Below are 21120 nucleotides of genomic sequence, written 5' to 3' on the forward strand. Positions count from 1 at the left end.
AAATGGTACACAATATCTGTACCTAGGTGACCTATTCAACAGTACTGGGTGTTCTGAAAACACCATAGATAGAATATGAGAGTGGTTTAGTTCAGAGAGCTATTAACTCTATTAGCATCAAAGGGACTGGCTCACTGAGTGAAAGGCAAAATTGTATGATGCTTACGTGGGAAGCACAAAGTTGCATGATAGTGAAACATGACACTAAATGTGGAGGATATATAATGGTTGGAAAGAAGTGAGACTGACATATTTTGCTTGATGTACAGTGTAAGACAGCACAAATGAGTTGAAAGGAAAATTGGGATAAGAGGAATCAGGTGTAGTGTACATCAGAGAAGACTGTGCTGCTATGAAGATGTGAAATGTATGGAGGAAGACTAAGCGCTACAAGAAGAAGGGCTCTAAGAGGAAGATTGAGCAAGACATGGTAGAAGTGGTGAATACTGATCTTAAGTGGCTGGACCTTATGAAACAGATGATGAAGAAGTGCAAGAAGTGTTGAGGCATTGATCTGAGAAAATTCATTCACCATATATCTAAGTACAGACGAATAAGCATACAATATTATACTGGTGCCAGGTAAAAAGCACCTGTGCTGGTGCCACTTAACGAGCACTCATGTTGATGCCACATGACAAACAAGTGTGCTGGTGCTATGTAAAAGGACCCAGTAGGCTCTGTAAAGGGGCTGGTGTTAGGAAGGGCATCCAGTCGTAGAAACCATGCTGAAACAGACAATAGGAGCCTGTTGCAGCTCTCCAGCCTTGCCAGCTCCCATCAAACCGTCCAACCCATGCCAACATGGAAAGCAGACATTAAGATGATGTTGAATGTTATCTACCCCAGGAGTAAGGAAAAAATCTGTACCCTGAGGAAGCTGGAGATAGCTTGTGGTGGCAACATAGTTACCAACATAGTTGATGGCATATAAGAAGTTTTGGCAGAGCTGTCTGGCATTATTGCTTCGATGCTGACTTATTTGACAGCAGACGTTTTAATGCTTCTCTTGTTCCCTCTCCCTGTTTATGCATGTGGGCATATTTCTCTTTACGTGTATGAGGAGAGGAAAAGTGTTTATGCTGATTGTGTTCTATTAATAAACTGTAATGTCTCTCTCACTCTATCTGTATGTGTATATTTCTGTGTGTGTGTGTATGTGTGTGTGTCTTTGCCTCCAGCACCAAAGTGTACTGTTGGCAAAACAGGCTGAAAGTTTAGTCAGCTGTGCCAAATCATCAGCATCCGAACAGCTGCACCCATTTGCTTCATTCCATCATTGTTAGAAGAGCGAACTAGCAAAATACAGAAATTGGTATAGTGCTGCTTTGACTACTAACCAATGTTGATACGCTCTGCCCAGTTCTGTTTCTGCTGACCAAACAGTGAAGAACAATCAATAAATTAAATATCTAAGTGTATGAAATGAATTATTGAAAATACTGTAACTTTCCACTCGACCGATTTAATCAGTGGCAGGACATGACGAAAAGAAAGCAGTTGAACGTAGAAGAATTTCTACTCAATGTAAAAAACCCTTACGAAATCCCACAGAGAATTTTGTCAGGTACTTTGCAGAGTTTGCAGATCCATGAGATTGACAGATTCTATGATAGAAAGCGGAGGTCTGGAAAAATTGAGGACAATAAGAAAATAAATAGAGAGGCAAATAAATCCTATTCTTTCTCTTTTATATAAGTTAGAGCAAGAGGAGGATGGGGGAGGTGGGGGCAATGCTCTAGACTGTTGCAAACTCTCCTCTATCTCTTGTCCTTGACTGGTGAGACTGATGTCATTGATACCCAGCCTGAACATCTGCTGTTTAATATAGGTGGGTGGAGAGCAAATGAGGAGAAAGTCTGGGTCTGAAAGCATGTGACAGAGTGACAAAAAGAACTCCACTAAAAGCAAGCAAGGAGCAGGTGGGGAATTTAAACTGACGACTTACAACAATACACACACACACACACACACAGCTGTAGAATGATGGAATAATTAAGAAGAGTATTTTGCAGCTACAACGTCCTGGGTTCAAATGCACTGCAAAGCATCTTGGGTCAATATCATTTTTAACAGACCCATAATTTGACCCATATCTTGGGAGTGAAATTAGGTAGAAGGGAAATGTATAGAAGTCTCTTGTTGGATGGATTGTACCTGCAATTGAAAGGTACAGCCTTGTCACACGCTGTATCATACTGAGCATACAACAGCAGACTGCCTGGCTACTTCTATGCTAATTCAATGGACAACAAAGAATTCAGTTGAATGAACAACTGGATCCTCATCATAGAAACTGAGAGCTACACACACACACACACACACACACATATATATATAATTAACCCTTTTGATACCAACCAGGCTGAAACTGACTCTGTAGTACAAATATCTTGTTTTCATAAGTTTTGAATTAAAATCTTCCACCAAACCTTAGTCACAATTTATGTTCCTAACACTAGCTGAATGATAACCAAGTTATTTTTCTAAATTCTTTGTTATATTTAAAATTAACTGAATGAAAAACAGAGCATCTCTAAATAAATACAGGAGCGAAAGGGTTAAAAAAAAAAACAGAAAAAAAGACAAGAAAAAACAACAACATGAGGATGTAATACATATAAAGTATCAATAAGATGTTCAGAGAAGGAAAGAAAGAGCGGTTGTTTTACATTTCGAGCAAAGCTCTTCTTCGGAAACAGGAGACATAGGAAAGTTCAAAAGAAAAGACAGAAAATAAAGGAATTTTGAAGATAGAAAAAAGCAGCCAGTAAGGCTGAGGTGCAGGGTTCAAGTACCTGCAGAGGCTTGCTGGCCACTTTTTTATTCTGTCTTTGAAAGGGTATTTACCTAAATTTCTAAGCTGTCTTCACAGCCTCCCGTATTTGCAAATTCCTTTATTTTCTGTAGAATACTGATATACACAGTGTTTATAAATTTGTTTACAATATATATACATAGGTACAGGCATAGCTGTGTGGCAAGAAGCTTGCTTCCCAACCACATGGTACCAGGTTCAGTCCCATTGCAAGACACCTTAGGCAAGTGTCTTCTACAATAAGCTCAACCCAACCAAAGCCTTGTGAATGGATTTAGTAGACAGAAACTGGAAGAAGCCTGTCGTACATATATATATACATATATATACATATATATATATATATATATATTTGTGTGTGTATTTTTTTGTTCCTCCACCATCGCTTGGCAACTGATGCTGGTGTGTTTATGTCTCCATAACTTAGTAGTTCAGCAAAAGAGACCGATAGAATAAGTATTAGGCTTACAAAGAATCAGTCCTGGGGTCGATTTCTTTGACTAACACCCTTTAAGGTGGTGCTCCAGCATGGCTGAAGTCAAATGACTGAAACAAGTAAAAAGAATAAAAACAAAAAAGTATATGTATATATAAAAAGGTAAAGACCCCCTTCGGTCATGAATGACCTTGGGATTGCATCTAGAAAGTTCCCCTCCGAGGCACAAGTGTGGGCAAGGTCGTTTATGGAAGACCAGCAATCGCCCATGCATACCAGCTTCCCATCTCCACACCACTGATATGTTATCCAAGGGAAAAGCAAAGGGGCCGATACAGTTTGGCACCAGTGACATCGCAAATCATTTCTACAGATGAGCGAACTGAGGCAACGTGAAATAAAGTGTCTTGCTCAAGAACAAAACACACAGCCTGGTTCGGAGATTGAACTCACTACCTCATGATCATGAGCCTGATGCTCTATTTACTGAGCCATGCACCTTCACGAAAATGGTTGAGGGTTAGAAAATTCGCTTCAATAAACTTCGTTTCACACATGCAGTCATGGAAAAGTGGACGTCAGAACAATGATAATCACACACACACATCTTGATTTAATCCTTTAGAATTCAGTTTTCTCAGCCACATGTAGAACTTGTTTATTCACATTTTTTCGAATCATCTCATAGTTTCAAGATTGTGATGATGTAAATGTTTATTTTTAGAATGACATTGTAGGATGGGTGTGAGAGGACAAATCTAGCTGGTTGAATATTTGGGCTGGATACGGCCAGTTTAAATGCTGAAGGATTAAATAAAATAGTTTGTTATATTTCAGATATACTATGAGAAAAGTGAAAGGGTTGCCTATTCATATAGCAAATGCGATATATCTTATTCTGAGCCAGTGAAGGTGGGGGGGCACTATCAGGCTACTCGACCTGCTAGAAATAGCAGTAAATTTGCCAAACGCACCCAATCATGTTTAAAAAAGGGACACACTTGATGATATAGCCCTAAATATACGCACACAAAGACAAAATGACCAAGGATGGAATATCTTTGACTATAGGTTTGCTCAATAAGGGCAAATCTGGATTGGAACAAGAATTTGAAAAGAGTAAAGGAGATTTAGCACAAGTGTGTATGTGTTTGTCCCCACGTCCCCTCACTGCATGACAGCTGGTATTGTGTATTTATGTCCCCATAACTTAGTGGTTTGGCAAAAGAGAACAATAGAATAAGTACTAGAAATAAGTCCTAGTGTTGATTTGTTCAACTAAAACCCCTCAAGGTGGTGCTCCAGCATGGCGGCAAGTCAGATGACTGAAACAAGTAAAAGAACAAAAGAAAACACACACACACACACGTATAAGATGGGAGATGCCAATTCAAATTCTGCTCAGGTCAACTTGACATCCTATTTGTCCAGCAGAGATAAAACTAATACCAGTAATCCTGCAAGGGAGTATGAAAGTGAACAGCAACATTCAAGATCTTCAGATAGCAGATAAGAGATTAAAGGCTTCTGGGGGAGGAGGAGCAGTAGGGGAGCTGAGTTCCAAGTTTGGTGTCAGGGGTCAATGAGAGTGACTAATCCCTAAACTAAACAAGGGAGCTTTATATAAATAAATGCTGTGGGTTAAGTATTGTGGGTGTGGAGAGAGAAGCTTCCTTGCAAGAATCAATAAAACTGTATAATATCTACAGTGAAACTAGTTCACTTCAGGGTAGCCTTCTATTGTCAGTCTGTGATAGACTGCTACAACTACTATGACTAACAACAACAACAACAACAACCAATTACTGCTGCTGATATCACAACCTGCCTCCTTCCGCCTTATAATTATTATTACTATTATTACTGCTACAACGCCCAGTGACACACTCACTGTCACCGCAACCACCACCACCACCACTACTGTTACAATCACCGCCGCCACCACCACCATCACTAGTATGGGTTATCCTAGCCTGATAGTCCAGCCTGGCCCAGTAGTTTTCAAACTGACAAAATACCAGCCACCCCCACTATCAAGTATTAGTGAAAATTCATTCCCCACCCCACTAGTTTTTATAAATGGGGTGATGGAAGTTTTTGCATCTGAATGTCTTTCTTTGCCAGTGTTGGACAAGTTTAAAACGTTTAAAACCATCTTAATTTTATTAAACATGGGTACTTGGTCCTCCCTCTTTCCATTCCTCACAGGTGACTCCATAAGTGGTCCCCACCTCATGAGAACTGCTGTTAAAGCCTACAGTAACACCAAATGTCACAGAACTCACCGAATACACGAGGCAGTTTTTACTGATGTGTGTATTAAACAATTCAGTTACAAACACACACACAAATTATTCCTGGCACTTATGTAATTTCTAATATAGGTATAAGGTCACACATTTGAGTGGGAAGGAGAAGTTGATAATAGCAACCCCAATATTTGGTACTTTCTCTTATCAACCATGCAATGTTGAAAGGCAAAGTTGACCCTAGTAGGATTTGAACTCAGAATATGAAGCATCATAAATAAAAACTGCAAAGCATTTTGTCTGTGATGTTCTAATGATGATTCGGCCAACCCCCAACCCCCAGCTTAACAAGTTTATTTTCTATTTTTTACTTTATAGAGCTAGGGTTTCCTGGTAAATCCTATGGCTGGTAGTCTCCCCAATTGGTGTTATTTCAACCACCCCTGCCACTGACAGCCATCAGCGTAAAGACCCCCTTCAGTCATGAATGATCATGGGATTGCACCTAGAAAGTTACCCTCTGAAGCACAAGTCTGGGTACAGCTGTTTATGGAAGACCAGCATAGCCTCCCCCTCCTTGTGTCATGCAGACCAGCCTCTCTGCCCCATGCCACTGATGTTATCCAGTGATGTTGTAACTCATTTCTACAGCTCAGTGAACTGGAGCGACATGAAAATGAGGTGCCTTGCTCAAGAACACAACACACAGCCCAGTCCAGGGATTGAACCCACTGTCTCATCATTGTGAGCCTGATGCTCTAACCACTGAGCCATGCGCCTTCACACTGACAGCTAGCAACACTATTATATTGTTATTTCTAGCAAGTTGAGTGATTGCACAGAAGCTCCTTCACTGGCTCACAACCTGTACACTTCGGTTGGTGGAGCATCAGATGTCTTTTATAGTACCGACAGTCATCATCACTACAATAAACAGTTTGATGGTCCACCAACTGAAGAGCACAGACTATGAGGCAATGAAGGAACTGCTGTGCAATCACTCAACTCGTTAGAAATAACAGTCAAATACCTTCAAATCAAACCCTACCGTCTTAAAACAATGTAAGATAGATCAGGCAACATAATCCTAGATGTGAAAAAAGATGGAATGGCTACGGCTGAACTCTTTTGCTCATTGGTCTGCTGACTCAAGGCTGACACGGGGCTAAACAGTGACAGCAGACCACCACTACCACTACTACTACGACCATCACCACTTACTACAGATTTTGAGACAATAAATCAACATAGAGTAGTAAGCTTGGTTGTCTTCTATGCTTAGAGATCAAATCCAGCTGGAGTTGGCATTTCAGAATCAATGAAATACCTGTCATATACTGAGTTAATGCAAGTGCTATATCACTTTCCCTTTCTTAATGATTTGGGCTGGGAAGAAGGGGCAATGCTTTGGCCTTTCTAGACCCACAAAACAAGACCAGTGAGATGAATGTTTCACTTGAATTGCTAAATTTTTTATGACTGCAGGAAAAACATGGGGCAGGAGGGAATTTCAGAGGGCCGATGTTCAATGTGGAGGAAAGACTCTAGCACTCCATCAGTTATGAGGCTGAGAGTTCCAAGTGATCTGATCAACAGAACAACTAGTTTGTGAAAAAAATGTGTGAGTGACTGAGTACCCCACAGATATGCGTACCCTTAACACAGTTCACAAAGAGATTTAGCGTGACAAGGCTGGCCCCTTTGAATTACAGGTACTACTCATTTTTGCCAGCTGGTTGGACTGGAGCAATGTGAAATAAAGTGTCTTGCTCAAGGACACAATGTGTGGCCAGGAATTGATCTCACAACCATATGATTGTGAGCCGCATGCCCCTAACCTATTTCTTTACTACCCACAAGCGGCTAAACACAGAGGGGACAAGAAAGGACAGACAAAGGGATAAAGTCGATTACATCGACCCCAGGGAGTAACTGGTACTTAATTTATCGACCCGAGAGGATGAAAGGCAAAGTCGACCTCGGTGGAATTTGAACTCAGAGCTCGGAACGTAACGACAGACGAAACACGGCTACGCATTTCGCCCGGTGTGATAACGCTTCTGCTAGCTCGCCACCTAACCATCAGGCCATGTGCCTTCACTTGAGAAGGAAAGACTGAATGAAATGATAAATGCAGAGCCTGAAGGGGAGAGCATAACAAGGGTGACATGAGATAGACTAGTCAGGTGTAGACAAGCGGAAATGGCATGTGACTAACCAGCTGCATGCAGCAGAAGTCACCATGATAGAAGTAGGAAAGATAAAGAGAGGAGACAACCATGTTTATAGAGCACACTGGGGAGTGATTTTTAGGTGTCTTTTTAGGGGAGATAGTTTGTTAAGGATGTTTGGATGTGTAGCTGCAGCACTGTCTGAAATGTAGGAGATGCATAACAGACATACCATTGTTACATAATGAAGATGACTACAGAGTGACACTCGAAACAAACACAGTGTAGCAGTGTGATTTGATGGCTGAAACTCTGCCAGACGAATCTTCAAGTGTCATATTTTAAAATGTCACCATCATTTATAACTAAGCAAAGGAAATCAAATACTTTGAGAATCAATGCTAGTGTCAATTTTGTAGAGTCATTAGAGCATTGGATAGAATGGCTTGAAGTATTTGTTCTGACTCTGTACTCTAGGTTCAAATCTCATTGAAGCCAGCTTTATTTTTTAATCCATTCATTATCATCCCCAGTGGTGGGATTGGTAAAATGTTAGAGCACTGACAACATATATCTTCAACTCGATGCATCCTGAGTTCATATCTCATCTATTTCTAAAGAAAATAAAATTGGGTCCTTTGAGACTTGGCAAAAGGAAGTTAATTATTTTGATCCTCAATACTATCTATCTCATACTGACTATCTCAATTCACAACTCGTTTCTCTCTTTTCTAAAAGAGAGACACTGTGTGTGTGTGTGTGTGGAAGCGATTAGTAGAATTGATGGGAGAACAATATGGCTTTATTGAATCACATCTCTATATATTCTGAGTTCAAATTCTGCAAGGGTTCATTTTCATTTTTTTGTTTTTTCCATGCTTCCAGGGTCAATAAAATAAAGCACCTGTCAGGTATGAAAGTTGATATAGAAGTCTGTACCTCCCACCCTCTATCCTAAAATTCCTAGGCTTGTATGAAATCACTACCATTATAATTGACAACTGACAGTTTCAAACAAAATGATTTGTGCTATTGGGTGTTTTCACATTCTGTGTCCAAATCTCTACTTTCAAGGTTAACATTGCCTTTTATTCTTCAGAGAATGATAAAAAAAAGACCCAAAATACTGTCAAAGCAAGGGATGATTTAATTGAATGTTCCTAGCTAAGTAAAACTGTGACCATCCATACATACAGGCATGTCTTCTACGTCCCTCTCTCAGCTGAGAGACTTGCTCTAGTGGGCTCATAGGTGCTGGGGCCACATAAAAGCAGCTGTACTGGTATTGCGTAAAAGTGCCCATGCTGGTCCCATGTCAGTGCCACATTTAAAGCACCCAGTACACACTGTAAAGTTATTGGTGTTAGGAAGGGCGTCCAGGCATAGAAACCATGCCAAAACAGACAAGTGGAGCCTGGGGCAGCTCTGCAGCTCCTGTTGAACTATCCAACCCATGCCAGCATGGAGAACAGACATTAAATGATGATGATCCTTTTTCCTCCCAGAGGATGTGTTTCGTGCCTTAGATAAGCTATTATCATTATGTTGCGATATTTAGTTACAGCTTCTTACCTTCTGGTACCAGTGAGAGGGTGAATTAATCAGGTAACCCCTTCCTACAAACTTCTAACCTTGTGCTTTTGTGAGAAACATTATGGTGATGATAGAGTGGTGCATCAGACAAAATGCCTTATGGTATTTGGTTATAACCATTTATATTTCAAGTTCAAATCCTGCCAAGGTTCACTTTGCCTTTCACTCATCTGGAATAGCTAAAGTAAAAGTACCAGCCAAGAATTGGGGTAAATTTAATCACCCAACCGCTTCCTTCAAATTTGTAACCCACTACACTTTCGGAGTGGTTGGCGTTAGGAAGGGCATCCAGCTGTAGAAACTCTGCCAAATCAAGATTGGAGACTGGTGCAACCATCTGGTTCGCCAGCCCTCAGTCAAAATCATCCAACCCATGCTAGCATGGAAAGCGGACATTAATGATGATGATGATGATTCCTATGGATGAGAGAGTTTCATACTTCATCATTCAGTGTTAAATTCCATGGATGGAGGTAATTAAAAAACAACACGACACCTGCTACAATACTGATCCTGTGTTAACCAATGATCCCCTCTAACACCTGTACTGTTAATAGTGTTGCTGTTTAGCACTGATTCAACAGACTTAAAGACATTCTAAACATGACCACCCCACCAGACAGTGTTTCTACAACTACATCAACAACTCTAATGCTAATGACTTTTTCTTGTCACTATATGTATAATTTCGATTATAATCTAAATGTTATTGTCATATAGTCCCAACTTATTCTATCTGTGACCATCCCATCTTAAGTATCTAGAATTACATAATCCAATTTGTTCAGTTTTAAGGAGAATAGGATGTCATTTGGTAGTTGTTTGTAGCATGTCAAGTGATCTTATAGAGGCTCCTTTGTTGGCTCATATGTTAAATATAGCTTAAGATGGAATGATGTGAATTATGGCTGATTTGGCTGCTATTTCTAGTAAGTTAAACCACTATATTTTTCTCAATACTTTTCTCAGTATTGGCTGTAGTATCAGCAGTGTTGCTATTGGCTGTAGTGTCTGCAGTGTTGGTATTGGCTGCAATATTAAAAGTACCATTAATATCTGTAGTGTCTGCATTGACAACAATTGTTCTATTAGTACTGAGCTGAAGTGTCTGTCATAACATGTTGGTATTGACTCTTGTCTATGCTATGGCAATTACAGCAATACTAGTATAGATTATAGTGCTGATACTCACTACAATGCCTTCCTGTAGAGTCACTATAGAAGTGGATACAAGCAACTGGCTACATATATATATATATATATATATATATATATATATAGTAGGTTGGTGTTGTTAGTATTGGATGTAGTATTTTGCAGTGACTACTGTCAGCAGTGTTACTAAGATAGAAACCTCAAGAACTGGAGAGAGAGAGGAAGAAAGAGACAGGAGAGAGTAAATATGTGAGAAGGACGTAGACAGAGAGAGAGAGAGAGAGACAAGAGAAAGAGAGAGAGAGAAAAAAGAAATACATGTTTGAAAGACCAAAAATAAAATAAAATAAAACCGAAGGAGGAGAGCAGAGAGATATAAAGGAAACTACATGCTTGAGTGCACCTGTGCTTTAAAAAGAGTGCAAAAGGTGTGAGATAATGAAATATAAATTCCTAACCAAGACAGAATGTGTCACACACAAACACACACACATCTTAAAATTTGAGGTAGCCAACTGCAGCTCTGTTATTGCCGATATTCATGGCAATTGAATAGAAAACATGTAGCATAATATGGTTTTGACATTTATACAATTACTTTGAAGTTTTGACAAATGCTATATTTTCAAACAGTCAACTTGATAAACCGCCTTCAGCAAAACTTCGAAGTAATCGGCAACTTATTTTTTAACCTCTTTTTAAGATATTTGACTCTGGGTCTTACATCGAGTCCTTTGTGTAATTATCGCTTCTCAGAATACTAGCATTTACCAATGAAAGAAAAAGGTAGTAATTACTATGACGCTCGAGTTTCGTGCATAACATTTTTGTCTACGAATTGTATGGATAATCGCAGCGAATTGAAGTTTTCAGCTCTTTATATTACGCATTTTAAGTTTAGTCTTGATAGAATAATTACTTATAGTTCTTTCAATACCAAAAATTAAACTATATAAACATGCAGACAAACACGAGTGTAGGAGCAGCTATGGACCGAATAAAGACAAAATGTATTTGGTTGACGCTAAGAAGGGACAATCTGATATAAAAAGAAACTAACCAAGAACAGACACGGTCACTTGATCTGCTGAAAACAGTAACCAAATCTTTAGATTAACTGCTGTCTTTAAAAAAAAATGGGGAAATACGAGATGGTCATAGCTGAAATGTTTTTGATCATATGTCTGCTCGGTCAGGAACTGACTTGGGGCTAAACAATAACACAGAAATAAATATGTGTGTGATCGGCAGTTCAGAATGTTGAAACACTGTGGTTTGTAAACCCTCAAACTGTAACAGGTGTCTGTCTGTCTGTGTCTGTAAACATACACGTAAACAAAACGACAGTTCGGTGTGCGAGTGTATGTACGCATGTATATGAATGTGTGTATATAGAGATAAACGTCAGTAATTTCGAAAGCAGAACCCAGAGACGTGTTAACCTTTAGCTTGTCCGTGGGTTGGCAGGTGTGTGTGTGTTAGAGTCGAACAAAATACCGCATGGTATTTAGCTATGGCTCGTTACATTCTAAGTTCAAACTCCACCGACGTCAACATGCTTATTATTAGTGTAGCGATGAAATAGAGTTCCAGTCAAATAATACCGGGAACGATTTCATATACCTATAAAGCATTCAAGATGTGAATAAAATTGTAATAGAAGACTAGGGTGCCCTATATGGTCGTTGGATCTGCTAGAAATAAGGCTGAAATCTCTCCAAAAACAAAATGTATAGTTAAAAAAGTGTGTGTACGTGTGGGACACTTTGGGTTATGGAATTAGTCCCTATATATAAGACGGAAAGGTCGTGGCTAGAATGGCTTCGACCAAAAGAGAAACAACATCAATATAATCAATATATATACAGCTAGAAAGCTATGTCTTTCTATGTCCAACGAAGAAAACTATCAACTGTTTTCAGAGCAAAATCGTCAGACGGTACTAAAATGTACCGGCATTGATATTTCACAACAATAACAACCTTTAATAATGGGCCTCCAATGACCGACATGCTAGACAGAGCAACCAAATCTCCCCTCAGTCACACCCAACCGTCGTAATAAAACAAAAAAGTGACACTGGATAGTGTAATGCTAGATACAGTAAGGGGTGGTCAGGAATGGAACGGATCTGATTGTAAATGTGCTCGATCAGAGCTGCCCTGAAAATAGCATTTAACCACAACAGTTAAGTGTTAGAAGGAAGGAGAGATACTCACACCTGTTGAAGCTGGTCAAGAAGGACGAGAACTGATGGCGATATTGTCAATTGCTGCCGCTAGATGGCACTGGACTATGTACGTACGTATACGTGAGCGTGTGTGTGTGAGCGTATGTGTGTGTGCGTGCGTGTGTGTGTGTGTTTATGTATATGAGACACTGAGAGAGTGGGAGGTGATTTTTTTTTTTGATGAGGGGGAGGGAAAGAAAGGTAAACAATCAATGTGAGGTGGGGGGAAGAGTAATGTTCGCATTGAGATAGAGATAAAGAAGAAGTAAAAGAGGGGGAAGAAGTAGAAAGAGAAGAAATCTGGCGATGAAGAAGACATTGTGAGGAGGGGGGAGAGGGTAGTGGTAAAAGAATAGAGAAAGTGTATGTACGACAAAAGGGAGGAGGGGTGATAGAAAGAAAGAGGGGGATTATTACGGGAATTTGGAAGGGGGAGTGACCTATATAAGTTTAAAGGGAGGGGTAGGAAGAGAAAAACAAGAGAGAAGTTTCAATGAGAAGAGTTTTTTATCAGCTTAAAAAGGAGGGAGAGCGAAAAGGAGATGTTTGAAAGAGAGGGGTTACGATGAGGGGTCTGGGAGAAGTCTCGAAAAGAAAAAAAAAAGAGGAGAGAGAAAGAGAAGCGAGGGAAAATGAAAAAAAGAGAGAGAGAGAGAGAGAGAGAGAGAGAGAGAGAGAGAGAGAGAGTCTGATGTTAAAATTTATTTCGCGCGGGAGAAAGAGGGAGGAAAATTATATTTATGAAAGTGGGTTTTATTTTATAATTTTAAGTTTAGAGAAAGAGGATGAGTTTGTGAGAAAAAATGAAGAGAATTAAACCGAAGCGATTGAATAAAGGAAGTGAGAGAGAGAGAGAGAGAGAGAGAGAGAGAGAGAGAGAGAGAGAGAGGAATGAGAGAGTGAAGGGAGAGACGGAATAAAAGATGTAAAAGAAGGTAAAGCGAGAGAGGAAGAGAAAGGAGAGGTGACATTTACGTTGACGTTTGGGAAAGAGATAGAGAAATGAAGAATAAGAGGGTGAGAAGGAGGAGAGAGAGAGAGAGAGAGAGAGAGAGGGGGTGGAAAGGTGGTGAGAGCGGGAAAGAGAAGAGAGAAAGAGAGAGAGCGAGAGAGAAAGAGGAGGAGGAGGAGGAGAAAGAGAACTCTGCTGCGGCAAATTAAGATTTTTCCATAATGTACACGTTTGATAGTTTTCTAGTGTGAATGTATGTCTGTGTGTCTGTGTGTACAGATATATATATATATGTATATATACACATACATACATACATATATATATATATATATACATACATATATATATATAATATATATATACATACATATATATATATATATATATATATATATATATATATAATATATACATGTATATATATGTATATATATGTATGGTGGAGTTTTTATGATAATTGAGATAGGAATTAAATCGATTGTAAAAAGTATATTGGGGTGTTATGTATGGTGAATGTATGGGGCGGGTGCGTGTGTGTGTGTGTGTGGTGTGTGTGTGTCCTGTCTGGAGATACCACTAATAGCTTCAATAGTTCAAATATATACATAAAATGTCTATTTTCCTGTGTGACTGTCACGTCGCATGAGAGAGAGACAGACAGAGAGAGAGAGACAGAGAGACAGAGAGAGAGAGAGAGAGAGAGGAGAGAGAGAGAGAGAGAGGAGAGAGAGAGAGAAGGAGGTGTTTCAAATGCAGAAATTAGGGTAAAGGTGGCAGTGGTTATTGTTCAGGAGAAGCCAGGGGTGGTGTTGTTTGGTGAGTGGTTGTTGCAGTGGGGTGGATAGAAAAGGGCAACCAAGCAAAACGGTGGTTGTTCATTTTGTGAGGAGATGGAAGATGACGATGATGATGACGATGATGACGACGATGATGATGATGACGATGATGATGATGATGATGATGATGATGATGAAGCTAGTCCCATATATGTTGAGGCCAGATTATAAATAAAAGATGAATAAATTCTGAATAATCAGGGTAATGTGTTGTACAATAGAAGCAAAACTTGTATGGATTTCGTCTCACTTCACTAACGATGTTGATAATTTTCTTAGGAAATGCATGAAGGTCATCCCTGCTCCTGCTTACGCCTCTACATATATATATTTCTTTACTACCCACAAGGGGCTAAACACAGACGGGACAAATAAGGACAGACAAACGGATTAAGTCGATTACATCGACCCCAGTGCGTAACTGGTACTTAATTTATCGACCCCGAAAGGATGAAAGGCAAAGTCGACCTCGGCGGAATTTGAACTCAGAACGTAGCGGCAGACAAAATACCGCTAAGCATTTCGCCCGGCATGCTAACGTTTCTGCCAGCTCGCGGCCTTCTACATATATAGGAGCACTCCGTCGGTTACGACGACGAGGGTCCCAGCTGATACGATCAACGGAACAGCTCGCTCGTGGAATTAACGTGCAAGTGGCTGACTGAGCACTCCACAGACACGTGTACCCTTAACGTAGTTCTCGGGGATATTCAGCGTGACACAGAGAGTGACAAGGCCAGCCCCTTTGAAATACAGGTACAATAGAAACAGGAAGTAAGTGTGAGAGAAAGTTGTGGTGAAAGAGTACAGCAGGGATCACCACCATCCCCTGCCGGAGCCTCGTGGAGCTTTTTTAGGTGTTTTCGCTCAATAAACACTCACAATGCCCGGTCTGGGAATCGAAGCCGCGATCCTACAACCGCGAGTCCACTGCCCTAACCACTGGGCCATTGTGCCTCCGCCTCTACATAACATTGATGATGAATAACGTACCAACACAAATCCACACATTTCTTTCTGCTTGTTTGTTTGTTTGTTGTTAATGTTGGTCTATCCCACAAGTTGACAATGATTGAACAAATCTATGAAGGGGGACATTCCAGCTGTCAAAACCCTGCAATATCACATTGGAACCTGGTGCAGCCCTCCACCCTACCAATTTCAGTCAAACCGTCCAACCCATGCCAGCATGGAAAGCAGATGCTAAATGATGATGATGTCATAGTGTACTCTGAGCTACCGGTATCTGTTGTGTTTTATCTCTTTTTGTTAAGATGAAAAGGGTGAGATTTAGTTGCTAGTTTTGCAGGTCAAGCAACCACGTAGTAGTTCAATCACTGGTTTTTAAGAGGACATGTTGTATGCGCAGAGTTAGAGGGGAAAATTTCAGAAAGAGGAGGACCCTAGGTTATATATTTGCTGTGGGCAAAGAAGTCAGAGAAGGAAGAGTGGCTAATGATTCTACTAATTAGTCATCTTAGATTGTTACTTTGATAATGAGACTGACAAGAGACCACTAAGTTGTCATTCAACATGCTAAAAATAGCAGTTAAATTTATTTCAAATCACACTCTTCTGTATCTTGAGAAATCAAAGAATACATTGGATAATGTTTTACATGTCTCTGAAGTAGTAAACAATCATTGTACACTTAAACCTTTGCCCAGATATGGCCAAAATATTCTACCTGTTTTACGTTCAAACTGGCCAGACCCAGGGTCTCTCACCTACCCCAGAAAATCATTGTAAAAACAAATACTCACATTATCAAAATCTTGAAGTTACAAGATAATGCACAAGGAATTCAAAATAATGTGGATAAATAAGCCCAACATTTGAGAGAGTAATCTGAATGCTAAAGGGCTGATCTCACTGGTCTTGTGGGTGGGGCTGTGAAAGTCAGGGTGACACTGTAGCCATGCTGGAGCACCAACCTGAAGAATTTTTGAGTCAAATGAATCCACTCCAATACTTATTGTTTTGGTCTCTTTTACCAAATTGCTAAGATACAGGAACATAAACAAACCAATATCAGTTATCAAGCAGTGGTGGGGACAAAGACAGACAGACAGACAGACACACACACACACACACACACACACACACACACACACGCACACACACACACACACACACAGAGGGCTACTTTCAGTTTCTGTTGATCAAATCCACTCACAAGGTTTTGGTTGACCCAAGGCCAGTGCAGAAGACACTTGCCCCTGGTGCCATGCAAGGGAACTGAACCTGGAACCATGTGGTTGGGAAACAAGCTGCTTACCACACAGCTACAACACCAGCAAACAAGCAATGACAAAACAGAGTGAAACTATATTCTAGAACAACAAAAACAGAAAATTATGATATAAAAACAATATTAATAACAAAAAGAGAACATATGGTGTTTCTAACATATGTGAAATTTTCAGAGCAAACAATAATCACAGCTTAACTGGGTTCCTGAATGACAATGTAATTGAATGTAATTGATCTAGGAGTGGAGAAGGCTTTGTGATAACTTTTCTATGTTTTTTTTAATTTTATTACAAATGGTGGACAAAAGTACCATTAGTTATAGGCTTCCAACAGCGATTCACAGCTTCTGGGAGGAATAAGAGTGGCATGGTGGGTCCCAGTAATTAATTCAGTGTCCCTTCAGAGCCAAGTAGCTGTGTGGTAAGTAGCTTGCTTACCAACCACATGGTTCTGGGTTCAGTCCCGCTGCATGGCACCTTGGGCAAGTGTCTTCTACTATAGCCTCGGGCCGACCAAAAACCTTGTGAGTGGATTTGGTAGACGGAAACTGAAAGAAGCCTGTTGTATAATTTATACAAATACATACATACATACATATATATATATATATATATATATATATATATATATTATATATATATATATATATATATGGTTTTGTCTCTAATTTAATATAATATAATATTTTTCTATAAAATGGATTCAATCCTAAATCTGATTTTTCCCTGTAAGTTTGGATTTATCCCTAATATTTATTATTATATATATATATATATATATATATATATATATATATATATATATATATATATATACATACATACATATATGTGTGTGTGTATGTGTGTGTGTGTGTGTGCATATGTATATGTTTGTCCCCCTACCATTGCTTGACAACTGATGTTGGTGTGTTTATGTCCTCGTAACTTTGCAGTTCAGCAAAAAAGACCAACAGTGAAGGGCCTCTCAACTAAATGGGGTTTAGTCACATCCCTCTGGCCCACTGGTGTGCTGTCTTCTCTCCCTCTCTCTCTGGCTTGTTTATTGCTACTATAATGAGCTCTGTTCCTTAGAGCTTGTTGGTTGCATGTTTCCACCATTCTAGCATCCTCAGCTAACTCATCTCACTACCTTTCATCAACTTACTGCATCCAACCACACTGGGACCCTGCACTAACTACCATGCTCAGTCCTTGGCCCTCAGGAATCTGCCAGCTCATGTCTTTTCTGTAGGTGTTGGCACAACAGTTTAAACAGAAAATTAAGTGTCAAGTTCAGTGGGATCTGATGGCTTGCAAGCTCATGGGCACTGACCCCTCCTCAAACTCAACAAATGAAAAAAGGGGAAAAAAGTGAAACAACATATATTGTGAACTTTTTCACTTGTTTGTGAAACTTAATGTGTGTGTGTGTGTGTGTTATTACAATAGTAACAAACTGAAAGTGGCAGAGTGGGAAGACCAGAAAAGTGGATCAAGAATTCTTTAATGGAATTTAAATTAATAACCTCGAGTACCAAATGTTCCAGACTGCTAAGTATAGTGAGCAATTAATAAACTAGGAGCATGGATGACAGGTTGCCATTGTGGCTAATGAGAATATATATATATATTCAATGGATATAAATGAATTTATTAATTAATTAACATTGCCGGCAATTGTTTCACTTCACGCTCAATTTAAATTACGAAACATATCTAATAATATAAGTTTGCATTTTGAGTATCATCAGAGTAAAATGGACTTTACAGAGTTTAAATTTTGATCAGTTGAAATACTCCAACAGATTAAGCAGATGAAAGCGTGTCTATTGTGTGTGTGTGTGTGTGTGCACGTGCATTAATATTTTTATTTTTATTTAAATATAATAATAATAATAATAATAATAATGAATTAAAGTATATAAGAATGAAAATAAAGGATAAAAATAAAGTTTAATAATAAGTGGTGTGTGTGTGTGTGTGTGTGTTTACACAAAACTCTTCTCAAGTTTCCATCTCCCAAACTTCCCTGCCCTGAGGTAAAAGTAAAAGATACTTGGACATTGTTGTTTGACCTTAGATCACTCTTGATCAAGCAAACTTGTGATCAAAGGAAATCTAGCAATGGACCATGATTTTCCTGTGGACACAGAACATTCATTCCTACATGAGTTCTTGATTTCTAATGTGTTCTTGTTTTCTAAAACAGAGTAGCATGTGATTTGAGGAAATTTGGTCGCTATTTCCAACAGGCAAATGGACACATGAAGGCTCTCTCATTGGTTTCATTAGTATGATTGATGTTGATAATATTGATGAGGTTGATGATAACAGCAATGATAGGCCCTAAACATTCTACTGGTGGCCAGTTTGACAACCACCCTGTATAGAATGAGGATAAATCTCTTAAGTTATATATGTCCATAAAAAAATGAAGTCTTAAAATTTCACTGTATTTAGATTAAATGTTCTGATAAGCTTTCACAATCTGGAAGAGAAGGAGAGTACGCAACTGTTAGCTATGGGTGTCGACTACTGAACATTTCGTTGGCTCAGTCAGATGTTTCCCAGTGAATTCAAGTAAGAGCAGGTTTTGCGTTATGAAAATGCAATCAGGGGTATATATGGGTTTAAGACTGTCTTACTTGATCCAATTCTGTTAATGCAATCAATGGAACAGCTGTTTGGGGAATTAATGTGCAGGTGTCTGAGCACTCCACAGACATGTGTAGTTCTCAGGGAGATTCAGTCTGACACAGAATGTAACCAGGTTGGCCCATTGAATTACATGTGCAACTCATTCCTGCCAGCTGAGTGAACTGGAGTAATGTGAAATATAGTGTCTTGCTGAAGGACATGACATGTTGCCAGGAATTGAACTCATGTCCTTACGATCATGAGCCGAACATCCTAACCACTAAGCCACGAGCCTTCATTCCAGCAAATAAGGTAACAAGGATTTGTTTGAGGAGAGATTTTAACTGTTTAGTATGTTGATTGGCATAGCTCCCTTCATTGGTTTATGTCTTACTGGGTCTGCATTTTGTGTATGTAGTGTTCACACTTGAAACAATAGTCAGGTAAGTTTCATAGTTGGATTAAGTTCTTCTAGGCTTTAGGAATTGATAGAGAAGGGTCCATTAGGCCACTGGTTTAGCAGATTAAGGGATTTGTACACAAGCTTCCTTGTTTGTTTGTTGTTTTTTTTTTAGTGTTAATGTTTAGCTTCTATTTAGTCACTGTTAGTGTTTAGCCCTGTTAATGTTTAGTCCTGTTAGCGTTTAGTCCAAGGCCAACTGTGATCAAGTAGGACCTAAGATCCAAGATAGGAAACATTTTTTCACGCTGAGAGTTGCTGAAGCATGGAACAAACTGCTGGCATCAGTTGTTAGTTGTCGGAGCACTGCATCCTTCAAAACTTCCATGCTTTCTGAGATTCACCAACACTACACCTGATTTTCTCCCCTCCATACACACACAAGCATGTATCTGACTCATGCATTGTTCGCTTTCCAGACATTTGTACATTACTGCATATACTCTATACGCACTTTCTGACAATTTGTGGTGCACCTGAGCACTGTATACAATAATTTCATTATCATTATTATATTCAGCTAGTTCTCCAGTTGGTGGGTAACTTCCAACTCTTCTTCTCACCAGTTTCACAGGCTCTGAGAAAAAGTAGGTGAGTATTCTCCTTTGGTCATGTCATACAAGCTGGTACATCTTGACATTTGGTACATAGAATCAAAAGTGTAACCAAAATACACAAGAAAGTTCTGGTGGTAAGACTTGATCCATCTTCCTAGATGGTTAAAGAGCTTATGTAGAGGCTCTTGTGATTCTCATTACTCTTTTTATTCTATTCTTTCACTAGTTTTAGTCATTGGATTGTGGCCATGCTGGAGCACCACCTTTAAGGGTTTTTAATCAGTCATATTGATGCTAGTCCTTATTTTAGTTTGTTACTTATTTTGCCATTTTTTATTCTTTATTGAATGGATGGTTTAAAGGCATACACCCCAAAACACTGTTTTATAAGTTTGTTTTACACCCTTGGAGTGGTTGGTGCTAGGAAGGGCCTCCAGCCATAGAAATCATGCCAAATCAGACTGGAGTCTGGTGCAGCCCCTCAGCTTACCAGCCCTAATCAAACCATCCAACTCATGCCAGCATGGATAATAGACGTTAAATGATGATGATGATGTATGTATGTATGTATGTATGTATAAACACACACACACACACACACACACACTCAGAACTTACCTCAAGTCTACAGGCTTACAAGGCTGGAGCTTTCCTGTATTTTCACAATATTTAAGCTGACAGTAGAAGATCCCCCCACCCCTTACGGGTAGGTCCTGATACCTTATCACTTTCATTTTCGTCTTCCACTCACCCTTATGTAACGTTGGGTAGCCATTATCTCATCCACAG

At 39.4% G+C, this 21120-nt stretch overlaps 1 protein-coding gene across 1 annotated transcript in view; it reads right to left on the reverse strand.

Annotated features, from left to right (window-relative positions):
• LOC115218879 overlaps nucleotides 1-12765 on the reverse strand; it is an 87894-nt gene extending 75129 nt beyond the window's left edge. The window contains exon 1 of the mRNA XM_029788863.2: nucleotides 12642-12765. The gene's annotated coding sequence lies outside the window, so the exon portion shown is untranslated. The remainder of the gene's footprint in view (nucleotides 1-12641) is intronic.
• Nucleotides 12766-21120: the final 8355 nt, after the last annotated feature.

Source organism: Octopus sinensis, linkage group LG14 (genome assembly GCF_006345805.1).
Source record: "Octopus sinensis linkage group LG14, ASM634580v1, whole genome shotgun sequence".
In the NCBI taxonomy this organism is placed as follows: domain Eukaryota; kingdom Metazoa; phylum Mollusca; class Cephalopoda; order Octopoda; family Octopodidae; genus Octopus; species Octopus sinensis.